Genomic DNA, 19,052 nt, shown 5'->3' with positions numbered 1-19,052 from the left:
CTCTTCTCTCTGCGCTTCGAGCAGGTTGAAAAGTAGTCCCCCGGGGCAAGGCGCCGTGATTGGAGAACCGCGGTCGGCGGATGGTTTGGGCAGCAGGCGGTGGGCGGGGCGCCGTGTGTAAATTGATGGAGTAGCGTCAGACCCCTGAGCTACAGCACCCACACGTGCGCAACTGAGACTTTATCCAACCCCAAGGGTACATGTGGGAGGCAAAGAGACCTTCCGCTGTGGACAGCCCCCCCTCGACCCGGAAACAAAATCTTTTCAAAAACTATTCACCCGCTGGAGGGGGTGGGAAGAATTGACGTGTCCGGAAGACTGGACGGCTTCTAGTGTTGCTAAGCGACGAGGCGGGGGAGTCAGCGCGTTCTCGGGCCGCTGGCGGGGGGGAACCTGAGGAATCAGTGGCTGCAGCTGCTCCGAGACCCTACACCGAGCCGGCGCGCCGCGCCCTCCCGGGTCCTACTTCCCTAGCCAGGGGACCCTGCACCCCAGGTAGTGTCCGGCGACGAAGTGAGGGGTTTGCGGGACGCCCCGTCTGAGGCTCCGGAGCCACGCGTCTTCCCCCCACTCCGGAGGCAGGTGAGCCCGGGCCGGAGGACAGGGGGTTTTCCTTTAAACTTTGGGGTCCGGTTTTGCAGTTGTGCGCGGTCCAGTGTTGCCTTATCTTCCCGAGGGTTGATACACTGGGCGGGTGCCGCGAGCTCGCCGGTCCTGCTCCGCTCAGGGTTCGGGAGGGTCCCCTCCGCGCTGGAAGATGCAACTCTTCTCGAGTGAAATGACCAATACTGAACGCCTGCTTCGCGGGAGGTGGACCGACCCTCCTGGTCCGGGAGCTCACGGTCCACGGATCTAACTTTTTTCTCTAAGTCCTTTGTGAAAGTTGACAGTTTTGCCCATTCCTTTTTTTGGAAACGGTGTGTTCTTTAAGCCATCTTTCCCTTAAAAAGATGCCACACGTGCATTTCTGAGGAAAGCGTGGCCGTGGAATGGGAGACACTGATTGTTTCAGGCGGTCTCAGCTGGTGAAACAACGTCAGAGGTTTTCATGTGTAATTAATGCTGCCCACGAGAATTGGTGTGCTCTCTGAAACCCTGTTTCACGTGGACTTAAAGAGGAAGAGGTATTGTTCTGGAATAGCATATATGTAATGACTATGAATGAAATATCTATACTAGATAACAGTAGTATAACTTCTGGTTTTCCTTTATCGTTGGTAAATGGACTCCAAGTGGTATCTTTCAGTTTTTTTTTTGTTCTTCAGTTTTGGAGGGTTTGCTATTGTGGGAAAGAAAAATAATACCTTACTTTTCAACTTGATCTACCAAGTTGATTTATGGCCGAATGACTCTCTCCTCCTTGAATTGCTTTCAGCCATACTTTTCTGGTTTTCCTCTTGTGTTACTCCTCGCTCCCTCCCAGTGTTCCTTGCAAGTTCTTTTTACTTCTGACCTCTTAACACTGAAGTGCCTGTATTCGTTTGTGTACACGTAAGTGATCTGTTGCATGAGTTGCATGGTAGTGGTTTCAAACACCACTTCTATGTCAGAAAACTCCCAACATGCAAACAAAGTATATTCTTTAAGTTCCTGATTTAAAAAAAAAAAAAGGCTCTAGAACTGTGTTGTCCAAGACTGTGGAAGCGGTTTTTACAATTTAAATGAACTAAAACGAAATAAAATTAAAAATCTAATTTATGAGTCACACCAGCTACATTTCAAGTGCTCAGTAACCCACGTGACAGAATGTGGAGTATTTCCATCATCACAGAAAGTTCTGTTGCGCAGCTGCTAGAACTTAGTGGCAACGAGGCATCAACCAGAGCAGGAGCAGCTGCAGCATATTGGTGTTGGGCATTTCTTTTGGCACCGTGTTCCCTGTGGAGTGCAAAGCTGTTTCTGATACTGACTGACTACACAGGAAGGGTCCTGTCAAAGGCAGGAAAGAAACCCAATTCTTGTCTTAACCATTAACTTTTTATCGTGGAAGAACACACGTTAGCAGTCTCCGTGTGTCCGTTTGAAAGAATGTTTACAAACATTACATTATCTTGGATCTTGAGCAAGCCCAAGTCTTCAGGAGGGGTTGGGAAAGAAGAGTCATTCCCTGGGTGACACTGAGCATCACTTGTCTACTATTTTGGAATACCTTTGTCCCTGGAAAAGCGTGTGCTATATGTAGAGGCTTGAAATAGCGTGACAGGTTTAGACTCTATCAATAATGGGGGTTAGGAGAGAGAGAAATCCAGTTGGGGTGTCTGTATATTTTAATGCGTGTAACATCCACGGTACAATGAATACCCTTTATTGCAGTCTTGAGTTCAGTTAAGAGACAGAACTATACTGGTTGTTTGAAAATTGAATGTGGTGAATTGTTAAGCAGAACAAGAGAAGGAGTGGTTACCTATTTGGTGGAGTGAAAGAGCTCTCAGTCTAAGGGTCCACGCAGTAGCAGGTGCCAAGAGTAGTTTCTCCTTTTAGGATGTGGAAGCAAGATCCCGTGGGAGAGCGCTCTTCTTCCTAAAATTCGGAAACACGTCTTCGGAAAGGGCATGTCTACCATGGCTACGTGGCCTGTAGAAGTGACCACTGTCAGGGGAGACTGGGACCTGAGGCCACAGCTGGAACCTATCTCCTCCCAAAGCCCTTGGGCTTTCATGTGTAATAATAATAATGGAGGGCCAGAATCTGAAAGGGAAGTGTCTGCTGCTACCACCTTACAGGGTCACGCTATTGCCCTCTCTTAAGGTGGTGAAGGAGAAATGGTTCGAGTCTCGTTCCAGAGTCTCAAAGCAGGGCAATTTAGAGCTGAGAGATAATCCACTGATAATTGGCACACCCATATGCCCAACACCTAATTTCTACAATTGTTAGGCATTTTACCATATTTACTTTATCATATATCTATATATCCATCCATTCCTCAGCCTATTGATCACTCTTTGTTTTAAATTTTGGATTTAAAAATTATCTACAAAACTAATTTTTGATTAACAAAAAAATCACAGTAGTTGGGATGAGGACTGACTGGGAATGGATATAAGGGAAATTTTTTTGGTGACAATAATGTTCTGTGCCTTGATAGGAGTTTGGGCTACAGAGGCATAAGCATTTGTACAAATCTGCAAAAGATACACTTAAGATTTGTGCATTTCATATTTGTAAATTTTAGCTAAGAACCATTAAAATTTAATTTAAACTCTAGTTAATAGTAGATATGCTAAAGTATTTAGGGGTGAAACATACTTATGCCTGCAACTTTCTTTGAAATTCATTAAAAATATAAGATGGATTGATGGATGTATAGACAGGTGAATAGTTATGTACATAAAAAATAAAATATAAATAAAGCAAATATAGTAATATGAGGAAATACTGTATAGTAAAGTGTTAGTTGTAGGATCTAGGTGCTGTTCAGTGGATAGTGCTTTCATCGTTTCTGCATCAGTGATAAGACTGATAATTTTCTTGTGTTCAGAGACTGTCTTATAGATTTGTATGTACTTCATAGAACACAACATGATATCTTCACAGTGGGTATAAGCAAAATGTCTTTAAAATTGCCACTGTGGAAGTTGGAAAAATAATATCAGCTTAATGAACCTAATCAGTTTCAAACTTTCCTAGCTTAGCAGAAACTTTACAAATATAAATTAAACTAAATATTGGAACACGATTGGAAAAAGTTGCAAAATACTGAGCACTTTAATAAGTTTTTATATATTACCAATTTTTTGGTAAATAGCTTATTATTAAATTGTTTTTCAAATCGTTTAGTTAAATTATCACGCTTAACCTTTAGGCAGGATTAAGTACAGTTTAGAATATAAAATATATACTTAGCGAAATTATCTTTTGTTCCAGTATGATGTATTATCTAGTATGATTGGTTTGCCTGGAGAATATTCAGTAATTGGCGCCATCTAAACGGACTTACTGAGAACTGTAGGTAGAGGCCCCCCAAATGGGCTTGTATTTCATAATCTTGCTACAGGCCTTAGAATTTATGTTGCAAAATGCTTTATATACATTTAAGAAGTTGCAAACTGTCCCCCAAACATGGGATTGAGTGGGTAAGGATTGCCCTTCAAAGATTGCTTCTGAATCTTAATTTCCTGCTCCTTTTATATTGAACATTTCAGTGTCTTAGTTCCCAAATCTGTTTTTGTAATACCCTCCCGTATTTGCCTGCTTAGTTTTAAAGAATTGTGGCACATAGGGAATTTCATTATTTATATGTCTAATTTAAAATATAGACCCTGGAAATGAATCAGGTTTTCATGACTTACAGCTGGGGTTTGTCATGTGACATTTTTCTTGATCTGTCTAATTCAGTGGTCGGCAAACTCATTAGTCAACAGAGCCAAATATCAACAGTACAACGATTGAAATTTCTTTTGAGAGCCGAAAACTGACTTCTGCGCATGGTGCACAAGGTTTCAATCGCACTGTCCGTGCGTACCCACACGTGGTATTTTGTGGAAGAGCCACACTCAAGGGGCCAAAGAGCCGCATGTGGCTCGCGAGCTGCAGTTTGCCGACCACTGGTCTAGTTCATATAAAAAGGACTCAAAATTAAGGGAGGTAATTTAATTATATTGTATTACATTTTACAAAAAGCATCCTGCCTGATAATAGACAAATATGCAAATTGACCACACCTTCGCTACATCCAAGCCACGCCCACAAGCCAATCAGGACGAGTATGCAAATTACCTCAACAAGGATGGTGGCTAATTTGCATATCAAGACAGCGTAGAAAGAAGCCAAGAGCTGCAGAAGGGAGCAAAGCTGCGGAGAAGCAAGCAAGCCGGGGGGGAGGAGAAGGGAGGAGCGGAGGCGGGGCTGGGGGAGAAAGAAGGAGAGCAGGCGGAGCCGGGGGAGAAGGGAGGAGAGCGGGTGGGCTGGCGGAAAAGGGAGAAAAGCAGGCAGGCTGGCGGAGAAGGTGGGGCGGAGGACAAGGGAGGAGAGCAGGCAGGGCGGGTTAGAGTGCAGCAGGAAACCCTATTGCAGGATTTTTCCTGCAACGGGAACGCTAGTATATATATATATATATATATATATATATATATATATATGTGTGTGTGTGTGTGTATGTATATGAATTTACAGTATATAGTCAATACATATTGAATATATATTATATGTAATTTACTCTTGAAGTAGAATGAATATTATGCTCATTTTACAGTTTAGGAAACTCATTTTCAAAGGTATAAGCTCTTCTAGACCAGGCCTACAGGAGAGGGAAGTTGAGGGTGACCAGGCCTGCAGTGGAGGGAAGTTGGGGATGACTGGGCCTGCAGGGAAGGGCAGTTGGGGGGGACCCAGACCAGCAGGGGAGAGCAATTAGGGGCGATGAGGCTGGCAGGGGAGGGCAGTTAGGGGTGACCGGGTCGGCAGGGGAGGGCAGTTGGGGGGGGACCAGGCTTGCAGGGCAGGGCAGTTGGGGGGGACCAGGCCAGCAGGGGAGGGCAGTTAGGGGCAAACAGGCTGGCAGGGGAGCAGTTAGGCATCAATCAGGCTGTCAGGGGAGTGGTTAGGGGGTGATCAGGCTGGCAGGCAGAAGCGGTTAGGGGCAATCAGGAAGGCAGGCAGGCGAGCATTTGGGAGCCAGCAGGCCTGGATTGTGAGAGGGATGTCCGGCTGCCCGTTTAGGCCCAATCCTACTGGGCCTAAACGGGCAGTCGGACATCCCTTGAGGGGTCCCAGATTGGAGAGGGTGCAGGCTGGGCTGAGGGACACCCCCCCCCCCCCGTGCACGAATTTCGTGCACTGGGCCTCTAGTTTTAAATAATGATAATGCTGAAAATTGGTATAAAACTAGGATAAGGATTTCAATAATTTATTACCTTGTATTATTCACTAAAAATATTGTGAAACCATGACTGTTAAGTCTGTTGTATGAATTTGGCCTGATTAAGTGGTATAAACGTAACTCAGAATATTTTCTTATTGTTTTCTGTTATCACAGCATCATCATTTAGTATTATTATTGAAAGAGCTATTTAGCACTTGGTGAATATATGTGTAGACTAGCAGTTTGCATTTTCCAGAAGCCATAACTAGACTTCACACAATGTACAATTTACCTTTGAAAATTTCCTGCATTGAGTATCAATTGTTCATGTATTCTTGTTATTTAATATGACTGAAATATTAATAACTAATTGCTTGAAGTACAGTATTTCAGTTAATTCCATGTATAATTAAAAAATTTAAATACATTAACATTTCACAACATAGTCTGTTATTGGGATTAGGACTGTTTGTGTTTGCTATTCAAATACTCAGTATAATATTTGATATTTGGATAAAATTCTGCTTTTCATATCAAGTATATTTGTTTAAAATTTTAGAGGGGATATACTAGGGAGCTTGGAAAATTTGTATTTAACATAAAATTATTTGATTATTTTCATATATTAAAAATACAGAGCAGTTTTTTGTCCTCTCACAGGTTTCAATGACCATTCGGTTGTGCAGGTTTGCATCCTTTAATGATATGTTTCTTTTCCTGTCATACATAAAACATTTGATCTCTAGGTCATGCTGGAAATGAGATAAAGGGAGGGAAAAGTGAGATGAGACATCCTCTCAGTTCTTTTCTAGAGAACATAAAACTATGCCATTTCCTTTAAGCAGACACCCAAATGATTAACTTTATTTCACAAGAAGAAACACATCTTTATTTTAAAGTACAATACTTTCCTTGTACATCGTGTGAATCCTTAACTATGTTGGCATTTTAAAAGCTGTCTGACAGAACCAACTATTTACAACAAGCCCAGGCCAGCCAGAGCTACTTTAGAAGGGCATAGAGACTCACTGAAGTTAAAACTACTACAAGGCAAGATTATTCAAGAGACATGAAGTCTGGCTTTTGACTTCAGGAAATATCACTTTGGAAATTGTTCTCTAGGTAGGATTAAATATGAAAGTTTGAAATATGCACCTAAAATGAATTAAGTTACCATACTGAATAGAACTGATTACAAAGGAATTTTTGAAAAGCATTTTGGTTACTATTATTTGAAACTACTTTGAAATGCTTTAGAGTGAAAGCTTTAAAAGATCATGGTCTTTTCTGATTATGAAAATCTGATATTATTATTATTTTAAAATCTTTATTGTTGAAAGTATTACATATGTCCCTTCCCCCACCCACATTGACCCCTTCTAGCCTGCCCTGTGATTTTATTATAAGTTGGTTATGAGAAAGCTATTAACTTGTACATATTGAATCTATAACTACTAAAAAAGATAAAATTGCTTAACTGCATGCCTATGAAAATAAAATAAACTCTTAATGCCAAATTAATTGTGCTCCTCATTGTAATACACAGCTAGGTGAGAGTTAAAATACCGGAGTCAGGATTCATAGTATTTTCTAGATTCTTAGTCTAAGTGGTGGAAATAATTATCCATTTAATATTAGGATAGTTCTCAATTTTATACTGTCTATAGTATATATACAGGGTATGTGCATATACATATATGCACATTATACTGTGTGCTATATATATGTATAGTAATGTAAGTTTATATATACTAAATATTGTTTAAGACATATAGCCTACAGTATATGTATACTGTATACTTTGTAGTATATATGTGTGTATATATTCACATATATAGTGTGCATGTGTAGAGAGACAAACAGACATAGTGTCTAGTAGAGAACACTGTGTTTCTAGGTTATTTTTATCATGTAATATAGAGAACTAATTACTGTATCAATAATACTAAGTCTCTTTAGTTAGAGCAGTTCTAAGTATCTCTCCTTTGTCATATTTTTAAATATTGTATTATAGAATTATTGGTGGCAGTGGTATATGTTCGTCTTTCCATTTTATTTATTTATTTATTTATTTTTTATTTTTTAAATACATTTTATTGACTTTTTACAGAGAGGAAGGGAGAGGGACAGAGAGTTAGAAACATCGATCAGCTGCCTCCTGCACACTCCCCACTGGGCATGCGCCCGCAACCAAGGCACATGCCCTTGACCGGAATCGAACCCGGGACCCTTGAGTTCCCAGGCTGACGCTCTATCCACTGAGCCAAACCGGTCAGGGCCGTCTTTCCATTTTAAAGAGAATATAATTATGACTTTTATACAAATATGAAATGAACATGAGTAAAATATTTTATTTAAATTATTAATTATGATATTATGATATTGTTCCCAGTTTGAAGTATCACATATTTATAGTCTAATAAGAAATTCTGAAATGAATTTACAAGTCAACGTAGAATAGGCAAAATTGGATACTATGCACTGGACAATAATCAGGACCAATTTGCATTTCTGTAGACAGGAATCGTTTGTATTATTATCAATTTTCTACAAGTTAACTTCTCTCTTTACAGACTTATCAAAAAAGCCTTTACAATAACAGACAAATGGCCGGGCTAGCCAAGACACCCATTAAATTTCAGTCTTTCACCATTTTCCTTACTGTCAGTGCCAATTTTTTTCCTCTGATACTTATATCAGCTCGATTTTAGTAGTTGCAAGAAAGAAACTGTTTCATGTCCACAGAATTATTTCAGTTTAATGATGTAAATTTTGTGAGGGTGGGCACCCCAAAATGCATAAATCTATAAATCAATAATATGATGTTCTAGGTATATATGCAAACGTTGGATGGTTAAAGCCTGTTTCCTGCTTCAGAAAGTAGAAAAAATAGGAAATTTTATCAATTTAATCTTATTTTATTTGCAGTAGAGGAGCCAGTTATTTGAAGGAATCCAACAATGAATACTTTTCAAAAGCAAGAATCCTCTTCTAATGCAATTAATTCCTCCTTGCCTTATTAGTTTATAAGTGAGAGCTTTGTATATCAGATTTTAAGTTAGGTATAACTTTAACTGCAAAATAATTAGAAGCACTAAACTATAAAAGAGGCAATAATGTTATTTTTTTGAAATCTTTATATTGTATGATTTTGTTCTGATGTTTGCTCCCTTGCCAATCATTTATGCTCTCCATTTTATAGTAACAATATAGTAGAGCTAACAGTTGCATATCCTTCTTATTTTGGGGGAATATTAAATATGGTGAGGTAGGCTCCACCTGTCTACTTCTGGTAGTTAGACTGTGAACGAATCAGACAATCTTGCCCTGGACACTGACTCTTAAGGGAATGATGATGTTAAATTGCTTAGATGACGCAGCTGTGGAGAGTATGGCTGTATGAGGGTGGAGAATGGGAATGAGTATTCAGTGGGTTCCAAGGCTATGGAACCTGAGTCATCTGAGTATATGACTTAGGATTTTCATCATACCTTGCCTACTTTGTTTTTTTCTGGAACCTGTTTCTCTAAGTTTCCATTGATTCTGTGATCTACCTGATTTTCATGCAATGAGTTTCTTTTCTGTTAAAGTTAACTGGAGTTGGTTTCTCTTTATTAAACAAATGAAAAGGAAAAAAACCCCAAAACTCTAGTAGAAGAAACAGCCAAGTACATGGTTATTTTTCTAGGTATATGATCATTATCACATTTACCTAAGACAGAGTAAAGTGTATCTATTGTATGTGGGGAAAAATAGAAATAATGCTGATACAGTTTAGCTTGCTAAATTATAACCAGATAGGCTACATGAATCAATTTATGGAATAATAGTGACAACTATGAATATATAATTTGAATTATTGTAATCCATCTTTTACCTATGGTTACATGTCCAAGAATATCCTTTGAATATTTAAAACATTTCTGGCATCTTAAAATGTTAGCTGCTTCTAGTAATAGTGGAGTAGCTCGTATTGAACTAATCCCCCTGCAGAAAACCATTATAAATTCTGGACAAAACACAAAAAACCCACAACTCTCTGGAGGCACTGGAGAGTGACCATAAGCAGGAAGAAATTGAAGGGAAGTCAACACTTGGAAAGAGAGAATGACATTGCACAAACGAAAATGAGACTTTGTTGCCAGCAGACCTGCACTACAAAAAATGCTAAAGGTAGTTCTTCAGGCTAAAGGGAAAGGATACCAGATTGAAAGTTGATCATCTGGAAGAATGAAGAGCACCAGAAATGGAAAATATGTTGCTATTATTAATTCCATTTTACCCTGAGGAAAGTGAGGCATGGTGGTGTTAAATATTTTATCCAAGATTTTATAACTAACTAGAGGCCTGGTGCATGAAATTCATGCACGGGTAGGATCCCTAGGCCTGGCTGGCAATCAGGGCTTGGGGCCTTCCGGCTGCTGGCCAGGGCCTTCCTTCCCCGGCTGCCGGCTGCCAGTCGGGGCCTTCCTTCATTCCATGCCGCCCACTGTCAGCGCACGTCATAGCGAGCGATCAAACTCCTGGTCTCCGGGTGGAATTCCCGAGGGGACACTTTGCATATTAGCCTTTTATATATATAGATAAGTGTCAGAGCCAAGATTTGAACCCAGGATGCCTGACTTTAGAGCTTATCCTCCAAACTCCTATATTATACTTCCTCAGAAAATGAAACCTAAGTTAAGCTTCATGATCAGTATATTGCAAGTAAAATGTGCTATATGAATAACACTAAGGTAAAAATAAAGTATTTATTAAAATATGAAATATGAGAAACCTTCAGTTCCCATTTCTAATGTTCTTGGTATTCTATTTTCCCCATATATAATCTACACACTTTACTCTCTCCTATGTAAACTTGATAATGATCATCTACCTATATGTATTTCCCTGGTCAATCCCTGGGCAGATAATTTCTATCCCAAATTCTTCATCTGTTGGCTTTATTTGCCCTTTAGCCCTTCCTTTACTCTTATGACTCCTTTTTGCAATATAACTGCCTGGAAAACAAGAGCTTCCCGTAGCGTAGAGTAGGAAATTTAAGGGAAGTGTTGGTGAGATGAAGGCTAAGAGGAAGAGAGAAGAATCAGGCTGTTTGGTAGGGAAGGACATAAGCATATTTTGAATTCCTTCTATGTATCAGGTTCATAAAAACATTCCATATTTTTGCCCTCTACTATTTCTGTTTGGCGATACATTATGTAGTTATATTTTCAAACTTCTTTTGTTAAATAGCAAATAACTTTTTTTTCTAAGTTAACATCAGTAGATGAGTGGATAAAAGTTATGCTACATTTACACCATGGAATACTATCTCTCTCTATATAAAAGCCTAGTATGCAAAGTGTCCACTAAGGAGTTCGACCGGGAGACCGGGAGTTCGATCGCTCACTATGACATGTGCTGACCACCAGGGGGTGGCGCAGAATGAGGGAAGGCCCTTGGCTGGCAGCTGGCAGCAGGGAAGGGAGGCCCCGGCCGGCAGCCAGAAGGCCCCGATCAGCTCTGATTGCCAGCCAGGCCTAGGGACCCTACCTGGCATGAATTTTGTGCACTGAGCCTCTAGTGTAGCTATAAAAAAGAAGGATCTCTTACCCTTTGCCACAGCATGGATGGACCTGGAGAGTATTATGCTAAGTGAAATGAGCCAGTCAAAGAAAGACAAATATCACATGATCTCATTTACATGTGGAACCTAATGAACAAAATAAACTGATGAATAAAATAGGTCCAGAGCCATGGATGCATGGGAACAGACTGACAGATCTTAGAGGGGAGAGGGATGGGGAGAATGGGAAGAGATTAACCAAAGAACTTGTATTCATATATGCATAGCCCCTGGACACAGACAATAATGTGGCGAAGGCCTAGGGTGGGGTGGGGCTGGGTGGAGGGGGACAAAAAGGGGGAAATGGGGGACACCTATAATACTGTCAATGATAAAAAATATTTAAAAACATTTTATTGCAATATATAGAACAAAAGTGGTATTTATATGGATATTTTTGTAAGTTCACATTTGTAATGTTTATATCAATGAGATTAATCATGTTTGCTAAAAGCAAAGTTTGGAAATGAGAATTGTAGATAATTTTGGTCTTAGCTTTTGCACCCAGTTATTTCTATAGTGATTTTAGTTGCTCAGTATTGAGATAAATGATGAACAATGGCCCTTCTAACAGGGGTGGAGAGCCAATCATGCAACCACATCCCCACCCCTTTTCTTGGGTTTATCTTGAGTGGTTATAATTACATACAGTATAGACACTTGAGGTTTAAGGCATATGAGAGAGTCTGAAAGGTCTTTTTAAATTGTTCGCTAGGGTTACCTCCTCTATTGTAGTCAGGTAGCTTATTTTGAGGGAAAGAGCCTCGTGTGTTGGGGACCCAAGAGAAGCTGGAGAGGCTAAGCCTTAGCAAGGTGTGGGATCATTGAAGTTGGAGAACTTGGAAAAGTACATGCAGGGGTTTGCAAGCCAAGTAGAAAGGACAACAGATGGGAATTTTCCATGGATTTGAAGCTGGAGAGGGGCAGGATTCATCTTAAAGGATCTGCCTGCAGCACCAAGAAGGTATTGGATATAGATTAGTTGGGGAGGCGGTAATAAGTTGTGGTGGTGGCAGATAGTGGTGGCGCTGGAGATGGAGAGAAGTAGACAATCAGAAATAGACAGGACTGTGGGTGATGGTTATATTTGCACTTGTGGATGGTGAGAGAGAGGGAGGTGTTTTTGGTTTATCAGCCTTCTTAACTTTTAAATTGTGTTCGTAGTTTTTTTATTCATTATGCCCAGCCAGGTTTACAACTTTTTGCTATAGTTGTATAACTTATAATAGAAGTTAGTGCTTTTCAAATATGGATGCTTAACTAATGTGGGATTCCTGGGTATATATACACCAGTTTCCTGCTTGCTTTTTAGATCACGTAGCAATATAATAATTTATTAAATCTTTGAGATTTTACAATGAGCAAGGCACTGATTAGACAGTGAGTGATTCAGAAATGAATTGAATGTAGGCACAATGCTGGCTCACCGGCACCTTATTTTCCTTAGATGTTTCAGATGGTTCCTGGATGTCTTACTACAATTCATACCCAGTGGAGTTGGAGTATTTCTTTAATTTCCTCAGTTTATTTAAAATATTTACGATGTATCTTCAGGATTTGTATCTTCTAGCCTATTTTTTATTTGTTCTGAACAATGGTCATCCCTACATTCATTTAAACTCTTACTGAACCTAATTATGCTTTTGGCCATGTGTTCATAAATGACAAGTTCATTGGTTTCTGCTCATTAAAAAATACAATACTAACTTTTTAGGAGGGGTCTTAAGACAATCTTCTATAAGTTTTGAGGGTTGCAGTTTTTAATTCTAATATTTTAGGATTTAATAATTATTCCATACTCAGCCTGTTTGTGGCCTTTATGTCTTAGGATACATGCTGTCCCATTTTGCTTTTGTCATTTAGACAGAAGTAGTCTTGTCTTTTTTATCTATATTTTTACAAAAATGTTATCCTCTTGATTGCATTAGTTGCTGCTAAAGGGACTTTGAGCAGATCTGTTATTTCCTTTTTGGTTTATTTGATGGTCCTTTCAGCCAATTATCTGTGTCATGGCTGAAAATACTTAGCTAACACTGGGCCTAGAGCCAGTTCTTAAGTATTTATTATTTCCCTTTGGATAATTCTTATTCATTGATAACACTTAGAAATAAAATTATAACTAGTTTGTAACCACCTATAAGATATGTGCTAAATGAAACCTGAAAGACTTCCTAAAATTTCTCTTTTGTTCCTATTTTTAAAAAGTGTGTTGCTTAGTATCCTATTTTTTTTTGTAATATATATATATATTTTCCTTTACTTTTCTAGAGGCAAAAGTTAGGGTAGTGGGCATGTAATTTTTAGAATCATTGAATCTAATGTCCTACCTTCAGCATTCTGTGTCCCAATGGAATTTTCTTAAGCACTTTTCCAAGTTTTTTGTTTGTTTATTTTTATAAATTCTTTTGAATGATAAATATTAACTCAGTTCTTTTAGCTTTACACGATGCCTGTCATTGAACTTTTAGATTTAAAAAAGATCAGTTAACTCATCTTTAATTAGGCCTTTGCTTGTTTGTACTTGATTTTCTATCCAATCAATCATATTTCTTGTTTGTGTTTTAATTTTTGTTTTGAAAAAGCAAATCATCTCTATCTTTAGGGTGTGAAAGTTTTTGTGTAGTTTATGGTCTTCTGAATTTCCTAACTACTATTTCTTCTTAAATGACTATGGCTAAATTTGAGATCTTATGTAAGTTAATAGTTTCCCAAAGTTAATAGCTGAGTGCAGGTGTAAGCTTTAATAACTTCAGAAGTATAAATACTATAGACTTAGAAAAAACTTCATTAATTTCTTCTATCCTTAAATTTTTATAAATTTTGAATAACAAAATTTTCATTTTACTCCTTTTGATTGATAATGGCAAGCATTGAAGAAAAAGTTCACTGTGCCCTTGGTTAGCTGAAGTCAAGTTCATGTTGACAGTAAGAAGAAAATTCACTTCCTATTATGAGAAGGAGGCTCCCCACAGACAGTTAATTAACTACTGGATGAAAAAGTCAAGGACTCAGGGCTTAGTTTACAACAAGCCTGGATCTGGGAGATGCCAGCAAAGCAGAGACTATGGCTGAAACTGAAACGGTGTTGGCAAGGAGTCCCAGGAACATGCACTGCACATCTGCTGAATCCAATATTCCAGAAACCACAGACTACAGAATTCTAATAGGGAACTCCCAGAGCATGCCTACATGTTCAAATGCTGTAAGATTACCATGCTGAGTTAGGTTACTGTCAACTAATGAAGTGAAAAATTAAAAATTCCAATTATATTCTTGACAAGTTGACCTTTTCTGATGAAGCACCTTTCCCCCTACGTGGCACTATTGTCTATCACATGTTATTGTCGTGTTTGGTGTACAGAAAAGCCTTCAAAAGTTTGGCAACACGAGAATTTTCCAAAGTTCACATTTGGTGTGCTACTAGGAAGTCCTGCCTTATTGGCCCTCCCTTTTCTTCTTATTTTTTTGTTTTGTTAATCCTCACCCAAGGATATTTTTCCATTGATTTTTAGGGAGAGCGGAAGAGAAAGGGAAAGACAGAGAGAAACATCCATGTGAGAGAAACACATCGATTGGTTGCCTCCTGCCCAAGCCCTGACCTGGGCCCCCGGGGCTGGGGAGGAGCCTGCAGCCCAGGTATGTTCCCTTGACTGGAATCGAACCCAAGATCTTTTGGTCTGCAGGCCGATGCTCCATCCACTGAGCCAAACCAGCTAGGGCTGGCCCTCCCTTTCTTTGTGAGAAACTAGAGGCCCAGTGCACAAAATTCGTGCACTTGGGGGAGGGGGTCCCCCAGCCTGGCCTGTGTCCTTTCACAGTGCGGGAGCCCCACAATCAATTGCCCCAAAGAGGTAGGCCCCGCCCACCCATCTGGGGCTCCTAGATGGATTGCCCCACAGAGGTAGGCCGGAGCCGGGGGTCCTGCCTCCGCAGTGGGCACGCAGGGCCGGGGGAAGCCTGCCTCCCCTGTGCACGCAGCCATCTTGTGACAGCATGAGGGCATCACGCATGAGGGTGTGATGACTACTTAGCCTTTTATTAATAAGGATAATTCACATATAAAATTCACCCTTTTAAAGTATACAGTTCAGTGGTTTTTAGTATACTCATAACGTTTGCAACCATCACCACTATCTACTAGTAAGTATGAATATTTTCATCACCTCAAGAAAGAAATTTCATAGCAGACACTCCCTATTTTCCCTTTGTTCTAGCTCCTGGCAACTAATCTTTTTGTCTCTATGGATTTGCATAGTCTGTATGGTTTGTAAAAATGGAATTATACAAGCTGTAGCCTTTTGTGTCTTTGACTTTTTTTTTTTTTTTAAGAATCAACAAATCAGTGATGGATCTTATTTAGCAGTATTTTAGAATTTTTTTCATTTTCACATTGCAGTAATTACTCAATTAAATAATACCCTTTTTCAACAAGACAGAACAACTGTTATTATGAAATGCATGTGTGACAGTTTCAGCATGACACTTTCTCAGGCTAGTGGATCAATAGAGGAGGTCTTCTTACTTGCCTTCTTCCCTCACCTGTTCTATCTTTCTAAGACTTCTTTTGTGAGGTTGTGTGAAAACCATTTTATATGTATCAAAACCTTTTTGTTTGGATGATTGTAAGACCAGAATTACAAATGCAACTTTTTCAGTCACTGAACCTGCAGTAGGTTATATATGTGTATGTATATGTGTGTACTTGTATATATACCTACATATATTTCCTAGCTCTGACCCCTAAGAGGGCCTGGAAGCAATGACAATCTAGTAACAGTGAATACACCAGTGCTCAGATCTTGGTTTCTAAATATCATTCTCCATTTGAAGGAGTCATTACTCCTTGGAGAAATGGTTTGTTGTGCTAGAAATCAATGAAGTGTTGAAAGAATGATAAAAACCATGTTAAAAGTACACAGGCATGAGCTTGAAGGAGCTCTATCAGCCAAATCAGTGACATGTTGAACTCAAAACAAATGATAGATTGAACTCATTGAATAAATTGAAATGCATGAGTACATACTGATGTAAATAAATGGGCTAAATGGAATGCTCTATGTTATAGGAAAACACCAACTAATAAATCTAGATAAATGTTGGAATTTGAAGATCACCTTGGGTAACCCTCATAGTAATAATTGATTTAGGCAAAATCATCAATGGATGCTATAACTAGTGAGTGAAAGTTTGATGAGAAGCAGGATATTTGCGTAGTCTCAAAATATCTTCCTACAAAATACTTACTACTTTTTTAATAAGTACAAAATACTTACTAACTTTACTGAGGGAAATTTTGGTAGGTGCCATCTTAACTAGGTGATAGAAATTACCAGCCCCAATAATGGGACAAGTGAACATTGTGTGCCTTCTGATATAAACCTATAAGAGCGCTGGGTCAGTGCTGTAGTATTCTTGCCAAAAATACATAAGTCACATCTAATCACAAGGAAACATGAGAAAGATCTAAATTGAGCAATGTTCTATAAAGTAACCAGAAATGTCAAGGTCATGAAAGAGGAAGTATTTCACATTGAAAGGCACCAAAGAGACATGACAGTGAAATGCAAAATATGAAAAACATGATTCTGGATCGGATCATGGACATTAATTATTGGAAGTCTCGGTGAAATTTGAATTAAGTCTATGCTTTTAAATAAGATCATGTTGATATTAATTTCTTGATTTTGATGATTGTGCTGTGGTTATGTAGTGTCCTTGGTTTTAGGAAATATACACTGAAGTTTTAGGGGGTAATGGGCATCATGTCTGCAACTTAATTTCTAATAGTTCATCAAACAATTGTGTGTGTGTTTGGGAGAATGTGAGTTTATTGAGGGTAACTGTTAAGCTGGAGCAAGGGTGTATATGAGATCTTCATTCTATTCTTGCAACTTTTTCTTAGTTTTAAATTATTCCACAGTAGTTTTTTTATGTCCTCTTCTAAAGTTGAGTATCTCTATGACCCAATTCACCTAGGCTGCTAAACGTTTTTAAAAAAAATGATCAGATTGATATAAAGGTGAGTTCAAACTCACCTTTATAGAACATAGGTGAGTGGAAGCTTATGCTTTGAATAAATCAAGGTTGACATGAGACTTGATTTTTTTAATCTTAAAAAATATATTCTAAAGTGCATAAAGCATTTTTAAACAGAGATCCTTGAAGGGTAAATAGTATTCTGAATGACAAAACACTCTAGGCATTTATCCCCTGACCTAACCAAATGACAAACCTTGAAGCAAGTTCAAAGCTGCAAAAATAACTGGCTCAGACATGTACCAAAATTGGGGGAAATACTAGTACTTCCCACAACCTTGAAATAATACTTAGTCATTAAAGAGAATAAAAGAAAGAGTAGTATCGTATTTCATAAATAGAAAAATAGAATTTAATAGTTGAACAGTTCACATTATTAATTTTTTATTTTATTGTTGGGGAAAGCTTGTAAAGTTAAATCAAGCTTTTTTAAAATCCTCATCTGAGATATTTTTATTGATTTTAGAGAGAGAGATGGATAGTATCCCATATGCGCACTGACCAGGGAATGCGCCCTCATTGGGAATCAGACCAGCAACCTTTCTGTGCACAGGACAACCTCCAACCAATGGAGCCACACCGGCTATGGCTGAAGCTTATTTTTATGTCCATTCTTCACCTCCCCAACCTCGCCCCACCTCCTTCAGGTGGTGTGCAAGGGAATTGAAAGCTCTTAATATAGTCATCACTTTCCCCAGTGTCAGTGAAAGTCTATTGGATGCTTCCCTTTCAGTGCCATTAAGCCCAGACAGGTTAAATTTCATTTTACACCCCTTAGTTTGACATTGATGGTCTTCTATAGTTTATTAGTATCTATCTTTCTAATTTTTCTTAACTGCCCTATAGAAATCATCTTCAGACATACTTGTGTTTATTTTACCCTGAAAAAAAATTCTTTGGTTCTAATTGCATGTGATTCTCTCACCTCTGTTCTTTTCTGAATTTTGCTACTTATCTGACAAAGCATATTGTGGGTTCTATTTCTTCCTGGAAGCAGTTTCTAATCACTCTTGGTCCACAGTGAATTTTTTTGTTTTAAGGAATCTTACAGCTTGTTTGTTAATGCCTTTTCTTTGATTTAATCATGTTTCCTATTAAATCTTCATTTTTGTTTTACTATTTGTGTCTGTACCCTGTGTCTTCTCAATTAATTTGTAAATTCCAAAAGAGGAGATGCCATATTTATACCTCACAGTCTTCCTGACAGAGTCTAGCTATTTTTTAAATTGAATTATTGTTTAATGTATGCAGTTTTCATTTAAGTACTTGTTACTTAATATGGATACAAATCTTTTAAAATTGGCATTTTATTTTTGCTTCCTGGCAACTGTATACACTTAAAATTATTTTTAAAAAATGAATTAGAGTAGGTAAATTTATTTCTCTGTGAATAACTGGAAAAAACAGCATAAAAGAAAATGGGTAGAGAAAATTTATCTTTTATAATGGAAGTCACCATCTCTTAACATTCTGTTTAAAAATGCCCAAATACAGGTTGAATATGATACTAGTGGAAAAAATTTTCACAGTTTTCATTGGGTAATATAATGCAGCACTTACCTTTTAAATAGAATATAGAATATAAAATGTTGTTTTAAAGAAAGGAAA

The 19,052-nt window shown here is 38.5% G+C and overlaps 1 protein-coding gene across 6 annotated transcripts in view; it reads left to right on the top strand.

Moving 5' to 3' along the window:
* The first annotated feature begins 7 nt into the window (after positions 1-7).
* The window catches only part of WDPCP (WD repeat containing planar cell polarity effector), a 257,997-nt gene continuing 238,952 nt past the window's right edge, over positions 8-19,052 (top strand). For 5 of the 6 annotated variants that reach the window (XM_079792177.1, XM_079792175.1, XM_079792178.1 and 2 more), the window contains exon 1: positions 8-582. The gene's annotated coding sequence lies outside the window, so the exon portion shown is untranslated. The remainder of the gene's footprint in view (positions 583-19,052) is intronic. The other variant, XM_079792180.1, reaches the window with a different exon arrangement.

This window comes from Cnephaeus nilssonii, assembly GCF_951640355.1.
Source record: "Cnephaeus nilssonii genome assembly, chromosome: 15".
Lineage (NCBI taxonomy): Eukaryota > Metazoa > Chordata > Mammalia > Chiroptera > Vespertilionidae > Cnephaeus > Cnephaeus nilssonii.
The sequence above is the reverse complement of the archived record's forward strand: the minus strand, read 5'-3'. Positions and strand labels throughout refer to the sequence as shown.